The following is a 15,292-nucleotide window of genomic DNA, read 5'->3' as shown; positions in this document are numbered from 1 at the left end:
GAAATAAATCCACATGTATTCTGCAAACAAATCTTTGACAAGGATGCTAAAAATGCACAATATTTAAAGGAAAGTCTCTTCAACAAATGGTGCTGGGAAAACATGCAAAAGAATGAAACTGGACCTTTACCTTATACCACAAACAAGAGCCAGTTCAAAGGAGATTAAAGACTTAAACATAAGATTCAAAACTATAAAAACCCTAGAAGAAAACGGGAAAAACTTCATGACATTGGATTTTACAATGATTTAATGGATATGACACCAAAACAAAGGCTGCAAAAATATAAATAAACAAGTGGGACTATATCAAACCAAAAATCTTCTGTACAGAAAAGGAAACAATCAACAGAGTAAAAAGGCACCCTATGTAGTGGGAGAAAATACTTGCAAACCATATATCTGATAAAGTGTGGATCTCCAAAATATACAAGGAATTCCAAAAATTCAATTGTATTGAAACTAACATCTGATTTTAAAATGAGCTAAGGACTTGAATATACATTTCTTCAAAGAAAATATGCAAATGACCAATATGTATATGAAAAAATGCTTGTCACTAAGCATCAGGAAAATGCAAAACATGAAACCAGAAAGAGATGTCACCTCGCACCTCTTTTCTTGTTTTGGTAGTAGTCAGATTGGCTACTATCAATAAAAGAAAAGAAAGATGACAAGAGTTGAAAAGGATGTGGAGAAACTGGAATGTCTGCACATTGCTTGTAGGAATGCAAAATGATACAACTGCTATAAAAAATAGTATGGAGATTCCTCAGAAAAAATTAAAAATATTACTACCATGTGATCCAGGAAACCTACTTCTGAGTCAGTTCAGCTCTGTTCAGTCACTCAGTCGTGTCTGACTCTTTGCGACCCCATGAATCGCAGCACGCCATACCTCCCTGTCCATCACCAACTCCCGGAGTTTACCCAAACTCATGTCCATCGAGTCGGTGATGCCATCCAGCCATCTCATCCTCTGTTGTCCCCATCTCCTCCTGCTCCCAATTCCTCCCAGCATCAGAGTCTTTTCCAATGAGTACTTAACCAAAATAACTGAAATCAGGATCTTGAAGAGACATTAGCATTTCTACATTCATTGTAGCACTATTCACAATATCCAAGGTATGGTAACAACCTAAATGTCCATTGACAGATGTATGCATAAAGAAAATGTGGTATATACATACAATGGGATACTATTTAATCTTTTTATTTTTTATTTATTTATTTGGTTTTTTTTATTTTTTTATTTTTTAAATTTTAAAATCTTTAATTCTTACATGCGTTCCCAAACATGAACCCCCCTCCCACCTCCCTCCCCACAATATCTCTCTGGGTCATCCCCATGCACCAGCCCCAAGCATGCTGCACCCTGTGTCAGACATAGACTGGTGATTCAATTCTTACATGATAGTATACATGTTAGAATGCCATTCTCCCAAATCATCCCACCCTCTCCCTCTCCCTCTGAGTCCAAAAGTCCATTATATACATCTGTGTCTTTTTTCCTGTCTTGCATACAGGGTCGTCATTGCCATCTTCCTAAATTCCATATATATGTGTTAGTATACTGTATTGGTGTTTTTCTTTCTGGCTTACTTCACTCTGTATAATTGGCTCCAGTTTCATCCATCTCATCAGAACTGATTCAAATGAATTCTTTTTAATGGCTGAGTAATACTCCATTGTGTATACGTACCACAGCTTTCTTATCCATTCATCTGCTGATGGACATCTAGGTTGTTTCCATGTCCTGGCTATTATAAACAGTGCTGCGATGAACATTGGGGTACATGTGTCTCTTTCAATTCTGGTTTCCTCGGTGTGTATGCCCAGCAGTGGGATTGCTGGGTCATAAGGTAGTTCTATTTGCAATTTTTTAAGGAATCTCCACACTGTTCTCCATAGTGGCTGTACTAGTTTGCATTCCCACCAACAGTGTAGGAGGGTTCCCTTTTCTCCACACCCTCTCCAGCATTTATTGCTTGCAGATTTTTGGATCGCAGCCATTCTGACTGGTGTGAAGTGGTACCTCATTGTGGTTTTGATTTGCATTTCTCTGATAATGAGTGATGTTGAGCATCTTTTCATGTGTTTGTTAGCCATCCGTATGTCTTCTTTGGAGAAATGTCTATTTAGTTATTTGGCCCATTTTTTGATTGGGTCGTTTATTTTTCTGGAATTGAGCTGCATATGTTGCTTGTATATTTTTGAGATTAGTTGTTTGTCAGTTGCTTCATTTGCTATTATTTTCTCCCATTCAGAAGGCTGTCTTTTCACGTTGCTTATATTTTCCTTTGTTGTGCAGAAGCTTTTAATTTTAGTTAGATCCCATTTGTTTATTTTTGCTTTTATTTCCAGAATTCTGGGAGGTGGATCATAGAGGATCCTGCTGTGATTTATGTCAGAGAGTGCTTTGCCTATGTTCTCCTCTAGGAGTTTTATAGTTTCTGATCTTACATTTAGATCTTTAATCCATTTTGAGTTTATTTTTGTGTGGGGTGTTAGAAAGTGATCTAGTTTCATTCTTTTACAAGTGGTTGACCAGTTTTCCCAGCACCACTTGTTAAAGAGATTGTCTTTACTCCATTGTATATTCTTGCCTCCTTTGTCAAAGATAAGGTGTCCATATGTGTGTGGATTTATCTCTGGGCTTTCTATTTTGTTCCATTGATCTATATGTCTGTCTTTGTGCCAGTACCATACTGTCTTGATGACTGTGGCTTTGTAGTAGAGCCTGAAGTCAGGCAAGTTGATTCCTCCAGTTCCATTCTTCTTTCTCAAGATTGCTTTGGCTATTTGAGGTTTTTTGTATTTCCATACAAATTGTGAAATTATTTGTTCTAGTTCTGTGAAGAATGTGGCTGGTAGCTTGATAGGGATTGCGTTGAATTTGTAAATTGCTTTGGGTAGTATACTCATTTTCACTATATTGATTCTTCTGATCCATGAACATGGTATATTTCTCCATCTATTAGTGTCCTCTTTGATTTCTTTCATCAGTGTTTTATAGTTTTCTATATATAGGTCTTTAGTTTCTTTAGGTAGATATATTCCTAAGTATTTTATTCTTTTCGTTGCAATGGTGAATGGAATTGTTTCCTTAATTTCTTTTTCTACTTTCTCATTATTCGTGTATAGGAATGCAAGGGATTTCTGTGTGTTGATTTATATCCTGCAACTTTACTATAGTCATTGATGATCTCTAGTAATTTTCTGGTGGAGTCTTTAGGGTTTTCCATGTAGAGGATCATGTCATCTGCAAACAGTGAGAGTTTTACTTCTTCTTTTCCAATTTGGATTCCTTTTATTTCTTTTTCTGCTCTGATTGCTGTGGCCAAAACTTCCAGAACTATGTTGAATAGTAGCGGTGAAAGTGGACACCCTTGTCTTGTTCCTGACTTTAGGGGAAATGCTTTCAATTTTTCACCATTGAGGATAATGTTTGCTGTGGGTTTGTCATATATAGCTTTTATTATGTTGAGGTATGTTCCTTAAAAAAAGGAAATTTTGCAATATGCTACAATATGAATGAACCTCAAGGACATTATGCAAAAGGAAATAAGCCAGTCACATAAGGACAAATACTGCATAATTCCACGTATCTAAAACAGTAAAATTCATAGAATCAGAGAGTGGCTAGTAGTTGCCAGCGTCTGAGGGGAAGGAGAAATGGGGAGTAACTAATCACAGGCATAGAGTTTCAGTCAAGCAAGTGACTAAGCTCTAGAGATCTGCTATACAACTTCATGCCCACAGTCAACAATAATGTACACTCAAAAATTTAAGAGGGTAGATCCCAGGTAAAGTGTTCTTACCACAGTAAAATAAAATTTAAAATTCTGTACAAATACAAAAAAAAAATTCCCTATAATGTAAATAGATTAGTGTTTTAGTGCCCTTATAGTGAAAGTGAAATCACTCAGTCGTGTCCGACTCTTTGGGACCCCATGGACTGTAGCCTACCAGGCTCCTCCCTCCACGGGATTCTCCAGGCAAGAGTACTGGAGTGGGTTGCCATTTCCTTCTCCAGGGGATCTTCCTGACCCAGGGTCAACGCTTTAACCTCTGAGCCACCTGGGAAGCCCTTATATTGTTAAGATGTAGTTTGAAGGTAGTGAACTACATTAAATTGTGTGGAAATGGGTGAACTCCTCAAAATATATTTTCATAAAATTACTTGTTCCATTTTCACACTTTTTAACCTGTTCTTTTCTACATTGCTCTTCTTTTCTCTACTCTCCTTTTTGTATGTTCCACTGGTTAAAAATAGAAAATACACATCAAGTAGAGTTCTAGTAAATGTTAAGTGATTGAATACATGAATGAGTGAATGAGTTAATAAACAAATCTTCCTAAATAAGAAATTTCAAGAAGAGCTTATAAAAGCACCGAGGAGGAGGAGAAAGAGACTAAACCAGTTTTATTTAATTTGCCCCTAAATGCAACCCTTAAAAATTAATGTTAACATCTCTCATTCAATGAATTGACTTTCCCTGCAATAAAATTCTCACAGAATGAGCTATATTAACAGTCATTTCACCAAATCATGGATGTTGACAAATACTTGATGAAAGATGCTCATTCCTGGGACAATTATGACCAAAGAAAAACACCCCAAATCTGCAACAACATAGATGAAATTTGAGGGCATTATGCTAAATTAGACAAAGAAAGACAAACACTATATGACTTCACTTTTATGTGGAATCTGAAAAACAAACAAACACAGAAAACACACTAAAACAAACTCAGAAAACAGACTGGTGGTTGCCAGAAGCAGGGGGTGGAAGGTGGGAGAAATGAGTGGAAGGGGTCAAAAGGTACAAACTTCAGTAATAAAATAAGTAAGTAATGGGGATATAATGTACAGCATGGTGGCTATAGTTAATAATACTATTTTGCATATTTAAAGGTTACTAAGAAAATAGATCTTTTGGGAGTTTGTGGGAGGAACATGCTTGTGGCTTTCAGATTCTTGGTGCCCCAACCAGGGGATGAACCTGGGTCACCACAATGAAAGTGCTGAGTCCTGAACACTGGACTGCCATGGAATTTCAAAAAAAAGGTAGATCTTAAAAGTTTTCAGCATAAGAAAAAAGATTTGGTAACCTATGTGAGGTGTGCGTGCTAAGTCACTTCGGTCATGCCCAACTCTTTGCGATCCTATGAACTGTAGCCCACTGGCTCCTCTGTCCAGGGGATTCTCCAGACAAGAATACTGGAGTGGGTTGCCATGCCCTCCTCCAGGGGATCTTCCCAACCCATGTGTCTCTTATGTCTCCTGAATTGGCAGATGGGTTCTTTACCACTAGCACCAACTGGGAAGGCCAACTATGTGAAGTGACGGATGCTAACTAAATTTATCATGGTGCTCATGTCACAGTATATACAGATATCAAATCACATTGTATACGTGAAACTGTTATAATGTTATATATCAATTATATCTCAAGTTTTTAAAAAATGCTCAGAGGTGAGTGAATAAATATTAATTCTCAGTCACTAAGTCATGTCCGATTCTTTTGTGACCCCATGGACTGTAGTCTACCAGGCTCTTCTGTCCATGGGATTTCCCAGGCAAGAATACTGGATGGATTACCATTTCCTTCTCCAGGGGATCTTGCCAATCCAGGGATCAAACCCACATCTCCTGCTTTGGCAGCCGGGTTCTTTACTGTTGAGCTACCAGAGAAACCCAACTGAATAAATACTGTCCATATATTTATTGAATTAATGTAAAGTCATTAAACCTCTGGTGACTCAAATGGTAAAAAATCCACCTGCAATACAGAAGACCCGGGTTTGATCCCTGGGTTGGGAAGATCCCCTGGAGAAGGAAATGGCCACCCCCTCCAGTATTCTTGACTGGAGAATTCCATGGACAGAAGAGCCTGGTGGACTACAGTCCATGGGGTCACAAAGAGTCAGACAAGACTAAGTGACTAACACTTTCACTTTTCACTTTCAAAGTCATTTAAATAAATTTTTAGGATATTTAATGATATAGATGTTTGTGGCATACTATCAGGTTTTAAAGCTGCTGGTTACCCAACAATATACCCAATATGATTCCATTTTTACTGTTTTTAACATGTTATTATACACCTAAAAGAATATTTACCAAAATAATAAATTGTTCATAGTGGTTAACTCTTAACTGATTGACTTATGTGCCTTATTGTCTTCTTTTCCACCTAGATTTTTGAAGGTTTGCATAATTAGTATACTTATTCACTTTCTTACCATTGAAAAGGTTGACATGGTATTGAAACATGGGCACTTTCACATGCATTGCCAAGCACAGTGCAATGTGTCTCTTCTTTCTCAGTGATAAGCTTGTAGAAAACCATCAGAGCAAGTCAATCAAGACCCTGGAGTAAAGCTGGGAACAAGTTAAAAGCAGTGAATCACCAGGACCAATTGTCATAAGGGCAATTCTCCACTTTCAGTTAAGGTTCCTAATGTCTGAAGCTGGTCTGATCATGATGAAACCATCAAGTCAATCCAATCAGACAAATGGTCAGAATACCTCTATAGGTGCTCAATATTGAGCCAGCACCACAACAAGGCAGGGTGGAGTATAGAAGTGTAAGCTTAATCTTTACATCAGGAAGCCTAAGATTTTTCTAGAACGACAAGACCACCATACATTTTTAAAAAATTAGATGTAAGACTCAAAAAAAAAAAAAATCACATAACAGTATATAATAAGTGATTCATTTATTTGCAAAGGTTTGGGAACTAATGTAAAATAGTTTCATTACTTTAAAGTCACCATGTTTATGGTAGAATTCTACATTTGGTTTAATAAATATAGAAAGTAATGACCAGGTCCAGCATAGAATAAGAGCCTCCAGGTTCCCCTGCAAATGTATCAGCATTGCTATTCCATTGTAGCACTTTTCCCCTGAGCTCTGCCTTAGAACCCTTCTTAACATTCCAGGCAACTGCAGTTAGCACAGGAAATAAAATCAGTGCCACGCTGAGTGTCGGCAGTAAGTACTACTGGAGATCACGAGAGAAAGCATTGGTTGGAGTTGAACTATCACAGCACTTCATTTTACTCCTTTAGCAGGATTTCCATTACATAAATATGCAGTTCCTTCTGACAGGCATGACCTTGTCCTCATCAGTCTGTAAACTCCTTCACATACCTTCAGTATATACTCAAATATCAACAATTCTGTTAAACCTTCCTTGACTCCTCCACATCTTCCCAGCCCAACAGCCACAAACACATTGTCATTCACAGTACTTGATCATCCTTGAATGGTCATTCAAAATGTTTACTACAGTTATTTGCTCACACATCATTCTTCTTTGTAAAAAGAGTGCAAGCCTTGAGGGAAGGCTCTATTCATTTTGCCTCTGGCACATAGCTTACTGTAAATAATAAATGTGTGCTTATTCACTTCTTAGCACCAAATATTGCTCTAGGCACTACAGAAACAATGAACAATTGATAAATGCACATTCTAGTAAAGAAATCTAACAGGGCCCTGAGAGAGACTGAGCAGGGACAGAGAAGTCGGGGGAGTGGCAGTGGGGAGAGATACCTCAACTACAGTATCCTTTAAGTGAGTGACAGGAAGCAACCAACTCTGTGGACGTTGTGATCAGGAATGCAGATTCAGTGGTGGCAATGACTTTGATATGTTCAAACCACAAAAATAAACATATATGCATATATATACAAATAATGTTTCATGAGATACATATAATAGGCAAATTCACAGAGACAGAAAGTAGAGTAGAGGTTATCAGGGACTAAGCGGAGGAAGAAACGGGGAGTTACTTTTTAATGGGTACAGAGTTTCTGTTTAGAATGATGAAAATTCTGAAAATTGGTGATAGTTGCAAAGCAATGTGAATGTATTTAATTGTAAGTTTTATGCTTATGTTGGTAATACAAATAGTGATCATAATAATAATATAGGTCAATGTAAATGGAAAATAATAGGGGGTGGGAATCATAGGAATCAGACAGGTAGGCAGGGCCATCTTGAAGGGTCTTAGAGGCCTTAGTATAAAGTTGGGATTTCATTCTAACTGTAGTGAAAAGCCACTGGGGGTTTTAAGCGATCAAAATAGTCTTACGTAACTTATTTACATTTTCAAAAGATCTCTCTGGTCTCCATGGTGAGAACTGATTGTATGGGTGAAGGAATTAAAATGGAGAGAGGCCGGTTTAAGAGGATGTTGCAGAGGCCAGAGAAAAGAGATGAGGATGGCATAAGTGGTGAGAAGTGGACAGTGAAAAACGGTCGGCTTTAATCATTTACAGTAGCCACAACATGGAAGCAACCTAAATGACCACTGACAGAGGAATGGATGAAGAAGATGTGGTACATAAATACAATGGACTATGACTCAGCCATAAGAAAGAAGGAGACGATGCCATTTGCAGCAACATGGATGGATTTAAGAGATTTATTATACTAAGTGAAGTAAGTCAGACAGAGAAAGGCAAATATCATACCATATCCCTTATATATGGAATATTTTAAAAAACGATACAAATGAACTTACTTAAAAAGTAGAAACAGACTCACACACTGCAGAAACAAATTTATGATTACCAAACGGGAAAGGTAGGAAGGAAAGATAAATTAGGAGTTTGGGATTAACATATACACACTCTATAAATAAAACAGATAATCAACAGGGCCTGCTGTATACAGGGGATTCTACTTAATATTCTGTGATAACCTATATGGGAAAAGAAATTGAAAAGGAATCAATATTTGTATATGTATAACCAAACTACTTTGCTGTACCTAGCAAAGCATTGTACATCAATTATATCCCAATATAAAGTAAAAATTAAATTTATAAAAAAGGTAGTTGGGGAATTCCCTGACAGGCCAGCGGCTGAACACATACATGTACCAGTGGTTAGAACTCAGTATTTTTACTACTGTGGCCAGGATTCAATCCCTGGTTGAGGAACTAAGATTCCACAAGCCAAGCAGCACAGCAGAAAAAAACAGTAGTTGGCTTTAAAATATGTTCTGGGAAAAATGAAAATGGAATCATTGATAAATGTGAAAGTTAAGGGAAAGAGATAATTAGGGATACCCCTGCTTTGGGGGCTAAGGAATTAGGTGGATAATGTCATGAGGAAGATTTTGGAAGAAACAAATGTGGAAAGGAGTATAAATGAAAAGTCCTAGCTCCAAATGGCTATTAGACTTCCCAGTGGAATGCTGAGTCTGTAGAATAATAGATGAATCCTGGTGATATGTATAGTTAACCTTCCTACTGTTACTGAAATGCAAGTCCATGCACCCAAAGCACAATGAGGCCAAATAATACAAAAACAGTCCTGAGTGTTCATTGGAAGGACTGATGTTGAAGCTGAAACTCCAATACTTTGGCCACCTGATGCAAAGAGCTGACTTATTTGAAAAGACCCTGATGCTGGGAAAGATTGAAGGCAGGAGGAGAAGGGGACAACAGAGGATGAGATGTTTGGATGGCATCACTGACTCAATGGACACGAGTTAGAGTAAACTCTGGGAGTTGATGATGGACAGGGAGGCCTTGTATGCTGCAGTCCATGGGGTCGCAAATAGGCGGACACGACTGAGCGACTGGACTGAACTGAACTAAATACAAAAACAGAGTCTGGGGCAGAAAAAAGTTTACTGCAGGACTATGCAAGGAGACAGGTGGCTCATGCCTTTAAAAACCCCAATTCCCTGAAAGCTCTCAGGAAAGCCCTTTTCTAAGAAAAGAGAAGGAAGGTTGTGGGTAGTTGTTGCAAAGGTCTTGGTGTCAGAGCCTTTGCTCTTCAGGTCAGGTAACCATGTTCCTACAAACCTCCATCAAATGAATGTGATCCTCTGTCCTGACAAGAGAGGCCAGATCCCCAGACAACTTCTACCCCGCTGAAGTCCAGTCCTGGCTGAGAGGAGGCAAATCTCAGCTGCAGGCTCCCTCAGGGCCAGGTCCCCGGATGCTGCCCAGCCATCATCACTGAGGAAGGCAAACGCCCAAAATCCAATCTGCCCTCAGGCCGCCCAAACATAGGGGGCAAGTTCCCCAGACTGCATCCCAGGCAGACGGCTGCTGCCACAAGGTCACAGAGATGGGGATGCAGGAGAGGTTCACTGCTGCTTCAAGGCCTAGACCTGGCCAGTGCGTGGCCTTGGTGAGGACTCCAGAGCCTGGCAGGACACAGCCACCAGCCTGTTCCTGGGTCCCACCTCTCACTCTGGCCCAAGGCTGCGTAGGCTAGAGGGCCTCCGAGGGAGAGGGGAAAAGGCTGGGATCAGTCTCTTACCTCAGACTCAGCCAGACAACCTCCATTCTGCCGCCCGTTGGATGCTGCTACTGCTGCTACTGCTGCTAAGTCACTTCAGTCGTGTCCGACTCTGTGCGACCCCATAGACGGCAGCCCACCAGGCTCCCCCTTCCCTGGGATTCTCCAGGCAAGAACACTGGAGTGGGTTGCCATTTCCTTCTCCAAGGCATGAAAGGGAAAAGTGAAAGTGAAGTCGCTCAGCCGTGTCCGACTCCTAGTGACCCCATGGACTGCAGCCTACCAGGCTCCTCCGCCCATGGGATTTTCCAGGCAAGAGTTCTAGAGTGGGGTGCCATTGCCTTCTCCGCCCGTTGGCTGAATGGACCACTAATGGTCACTGGTTGATAGTTGGTCACTTGGAGGCGGGGCCACTGCGGCACCAACTAATGGCTGAGCAGGACCACTAACAGTCCGCTCAGAGGCAGGTGAGGCAAGTAACCACCAAGGCCAACCGGCCACATACTAAGGGATGCACACAACAGTGCTCTATTATACTGTGTGTGTGTGTGTGTGTGTGTGTGTGTGTGTGTGTGTGTGTGTGTGTGTGTGAATTCAGTCGTGTCCAACTCTTTGTGACCCCATGGACTGTAGCCCACTAGGCTCCACTGTCCATGGGATTCCCCAAGCAAGAATACTGGAGTAGGTTGCCATGCCCTCCTCCAGGGGATCTTCCCAACCCAGGGACCAAACCCACAACTTCTATGACTACTCCAATGCAGGTGGATTCTTTACCGATGAGCCAACAGGGGAAGCCCTCTATTACACTAACACCAGTAAGTAAGACAAAAGTCAGGAGTTCTTTGAGGATGCCAGCTATATTTTTTTTTAATATTTATTTGCCTGCACCAAGTCTTAGTAGCAGCATATGGGATCTTTAGTTGTGGCATGTGGGATCTATTTCCCTGACCAGCAATGAAACCCAGACCCCCTGAGTCTTAGTCAGCGGATCACCAGAGAAGTCCCATAGCAGCTATAACTTAACATGCACTCTCAGCATTCCTCAGCATAATAACTAAAATAACTAAACATAATGCCTATTAAAGACATTAATAAACAATTAAATTCAACTTACTTGACTAGTCTCTGTAAGGTAGGTAGGACTTTTAATGGACCTCAAAGTTTTCCAAAGAACAGAAAGATAGAGAAGAATATTTCAGGTTAGAGAATAGTAGAAATATAAATAAAGGTCAGTCAAGAGGCCGGCCTGCTTGGGGTCGGGAGCTGGGGGGAAGACGGGGAAGACCAGATGCCAAGATACACACACTTAGCTGGGAGGACCATGCAGCAACCACACATCCAATCAGTCAGCAAGTCCAGTGGCTCCATCTTCAGAACACAGTAATCCCCTACATATGAACAAGTTCTGTTCCAAGAGTGCATTCATAAGTCCAATTTGCTCTTAGGTCCAACAAAGTTAGCCTAGGTACCCAATTAACATGATTGGTGATATAGTACTGTACTGTAGTAGGTTTGTAATACTTTTCACACAAATAATACATAAAAAGCAAACAAAAAAGGAAACATTTTTAATCTTATAGTATAGTACCTTGAAAAGTACAGTAGTACAGTACAACAGCTGGCATATAGGAGCTGGCACTGAGTGAACAGGCAAGAAGAGTTACTGAGGAGGGAGAGGAGGTGGGAGACACTAGAGCTGAAGGAATGTCAGCAACAGGAGATGGAGGGCAAGCTGCAATTTCACTCATGCCTGATGTTGATGGAACACATGTTCGCATCTCTGAAAGTTTGCAATTTGAAGGTTCGAATGTAGGGGACTTCCAGCACCAACCCCACCTCATCACCTCCACTGCTCCCGCTCTGGCCTGAGTCACCAATCTCTCATTCACTTGGACTATTTCAAGTGTCCCCACAGGTTGTCTGCTTCTACCTTTCCCATTTTGCAGATTACCAATCCGTGAGACAGACCAAGCTTTACTCACAGTAAAAGGTAAAGTCATCTCCTGACTTACAAAGCTATCATTCCTTTCCCATTTCCTTCTATGATATCACCTCCTGCTACTTCCCCAGCACTCACTCCATGGCAGCCACGCTGGACTCCTTGCTATTCCTTCTTCGCCACCTCTAAGCCACTGGGCTTGCTCTTTCCCCCACCCCTTCCCCTGGATATGGTTGTGGCTCGCTCCCTTTACTATTCCTGTCCTGGCTACATGTCACCTTCTCAGGCCCTCTTTGGCCATCCTAATTTAAAATGCAACCCCTACTCCCATCTTTGCACTCTCTATCCCCTCCCTCACCTTACTCTTTTCTCATAGCAGTCACCACCATCTGACATGCTGAATATTTCACTGATCAAACCTCCAGGAGGTCTGGGACTTTTGTTGTTCACTTCTACGTTATCCTCAATGTCTAGAACAAGCACATGCCAGATGCTCAGGGAGTACTGGCTAAATTAAATAATCCATGAGTTCCTTAAATTTCAGGATGACCTACAACCAAAAACACGTTACAACTGAGTCTGACAACTCTAGGCTACAAGGACAGTGCATGTCCAGGACTGTGTGGACTGACTCGCACAGCCATGTTTTCTGCCTTTTCCAGAGTTGGGGAATAAAAGAGCCAATTATTGCCATTTCTGTATGTTACGGGCTGAACTGCGCTCTCCCTAAATTCATATGTTGACATTTTAATCCTTAGAACCTCAGAATGTGACTGTCTTTGGTTGTTGTTTAATCGCTAAGTTGAATCTGACTCTTTTGCAACTCCATGGACTGTAGCCCACCAGGCTTCTCTGTCCATGAAATTTCCCAGGCAAGATTACTGGAGTGGGTTGCCATTTCCTTCTTCAACTGTCTTTGGAGACAGTGCCTTTAAGAGGTGATTAAATTAAAATGAAGCCATTAGAGTAGGCTCTAATCCAATATCATCAGTAACCTTAGAAGAAGAGATTTAGACATACAAGGAGTCCCCAGGAATGAGTGCACACAGACCAAAGGTCATATGAACACATGGTAAGAAGACAGTCATTTATAAGCCAAGGAGAGAGTCCTCAGAATGAAACTAAACCTTGAACTTGGATTTCCCGCCTCGAGAACTGTGAGAAATAGATTTCTGCTGTTTAAGCCACACAGTCTGTGCTATTTAGTTACAGCAGCCCTGGCAAACAGGTATAACATGTATGCCCAGTAGTTCGGACAAATGGGAATCACTCTCACAGAAAGGACTGAGTTATTGTCACCAACACCCTGACAATAACACTGGAGGGATCAATGCTCCCAACACATGATGTGCTTCCATCTTGGCCAGGATGGATTTTCGAACGCAAGGAAAAGTTGATGTCGGGGGAGGGGGGTCAGAGAGGCCCGGCAGCCAGGAGTCTTGCTGTAGCTCTGTACCCCAACCTGCTCCCCGTGATCCCTACATCCGTGGGGCAGCAGCAAAAGACCACGAAATTTCTCAGCGCTGTAGAGAAGCAGGTAAGATCCCTCCTCAAGGGACTTCCCTGGTGGTTCAGTGGCTAAGACACCAAGCTGCCAATGCAGGGGACCTGGGTTTGATCCCTGATCAGGAAACTAGATTCCACATGCTGCAGCTGAAAAGAACCTACGTGCTGCGACAAAGATCAAAGACCCTGAGTGCCACAACTGAGCCCCGCCTCAGCCAAATAAATAAAATAATTTTTTTTAAGAAAAGAAGATCCTTTCTCAAAAAAATCAAATTAAAAGACAAATTGAGTTGGTGTTACTGGAAGATTAAAAGTTAAGTAAATTGGGACTTCCCTGGCTATCCAGTGGTTAAGACTTCACCTTCCAATGCAGGGAGTGCGGGTTCAATCCCTGGTCAGGAAGCTAAGATCCCATGTGCCTTGAGGCCAAAAAACCCAAACATAACAAACAGAAGCAATATTGTAATAAATTCAATAAAGGCTTTAAAAAACGGTCTACATCAAAAAATATTTTTTAAAAAAGCTACATAGATAATATAAAGTGTTACATAAATAAAGGCTGTATGAAACACAGCACAGAAAAGGTGGTATAATGAGTGTGTGTGGAGCAGAGAGAACGTTCTCTCTTTGGTTCTCTCAGCACCAAAACAGAGAGAAGAGGACTGAGTGCACTGAGGAGGTCCTGGGACACAGGAGTGTGAACTGACCTTCCGGGATGGGGAATTTTCAGGGATAAGTTGAGCAGGAATTCAGTACAATCACAAACAGGAAAAAAGCCATCAGTCTGAGACTGGTCACACACTTGGGCTTTGTTCCCACATCTGGGGTTACTTCTCATTCCCCAGGAGTAACTTTATATTAATATTTGCCAGAGTGTATTTGGCACACTCAAAAAATTAGAGAAAATAAAACTGAACATTGGGAGATTAAATAGGTTTCTTTATTGCAGAACTTCTCAGAACTCAAAGTACATTTGTAAATCTCCCCCAAATGATTAGACCATAAATCCTTTTTTCCCATGAGAATTTCAACTAACCAGTATTTTCAGGAGCATCCCTTTAAAACTTCCTGATATTGCTAGTTGATAGAAAAGGCCAACCAACCCATGGTGCTTTGGTGCAAAGCACCAAACCAAAACAGCAGTCAAGCTCCAAAGCTGTGCTTTCAGACCAGCAGATATTTGTAGAGAAAGGGGGGGAAGCAAAATAAGATAGAACAAAACCAACAACAGTGATCCAACCAGTAAATAGCATTCGACTGTGGCTGATTTCTTTTTTTTAAGTAATTAATATTATTGTTTCTATGTGGCTCTGGGCTAAAAATTCTACCCCAAAATAATCCTTGCAAAATGGGTTTGAAAATCACTTTCACTTTACAGATTGAAAAACTGGAGCACAGAGAGGCTGAGACTTTGCTGAAGATCACACAGATAGTAACTGACAGAATCAGCCTTACACCCAGTTAGGGAGCTTATACCAAGAGCCTTTAACACAGCAGCCTGAAACATTTGAACAGAGCAGCTGTTATACACCCGACACAGTGCTGGAGGAAAAAAAAATCACAGCCTGGAGACAGAA

The 15,292-nt window shown here is 40.8% G+C and overlaps 1 protein-coding gene across 1 annotated transcript in view; it reads right to left on the bottom strand.

Annotated features, from left to right (window-relative positions):
- The window catches only part of LY96 (lymphocyte antigen 96), a 34,793-nt gene that overhangs the window by 18,718 nt on the left and 783 nt on the right, over positions 1-15,292 (bottom strand). The gene's annotated exons all lie outside the window — the stretch shown is intronic.

Source organism: Ovis aries, chromosome 9 (genome assembly GCF_016772045.2).
Source record: "Ovis aries strain OAR_USU_Benz2616 breed Rambouillet chromosome 9, ARS-UI_Ramb_v3.0, whole genome shotgun sequence".
Classification (NCBI taxonomy): domain Eukaryota; kingdom Metazoa; phylum Chordata; class Mammalia; order Artiodactyla; family Bovidae; genus Ovis; species Ovis aries.
This window is presented reverse-complemented; position numbering and strand designations above follow the sequence as displayed.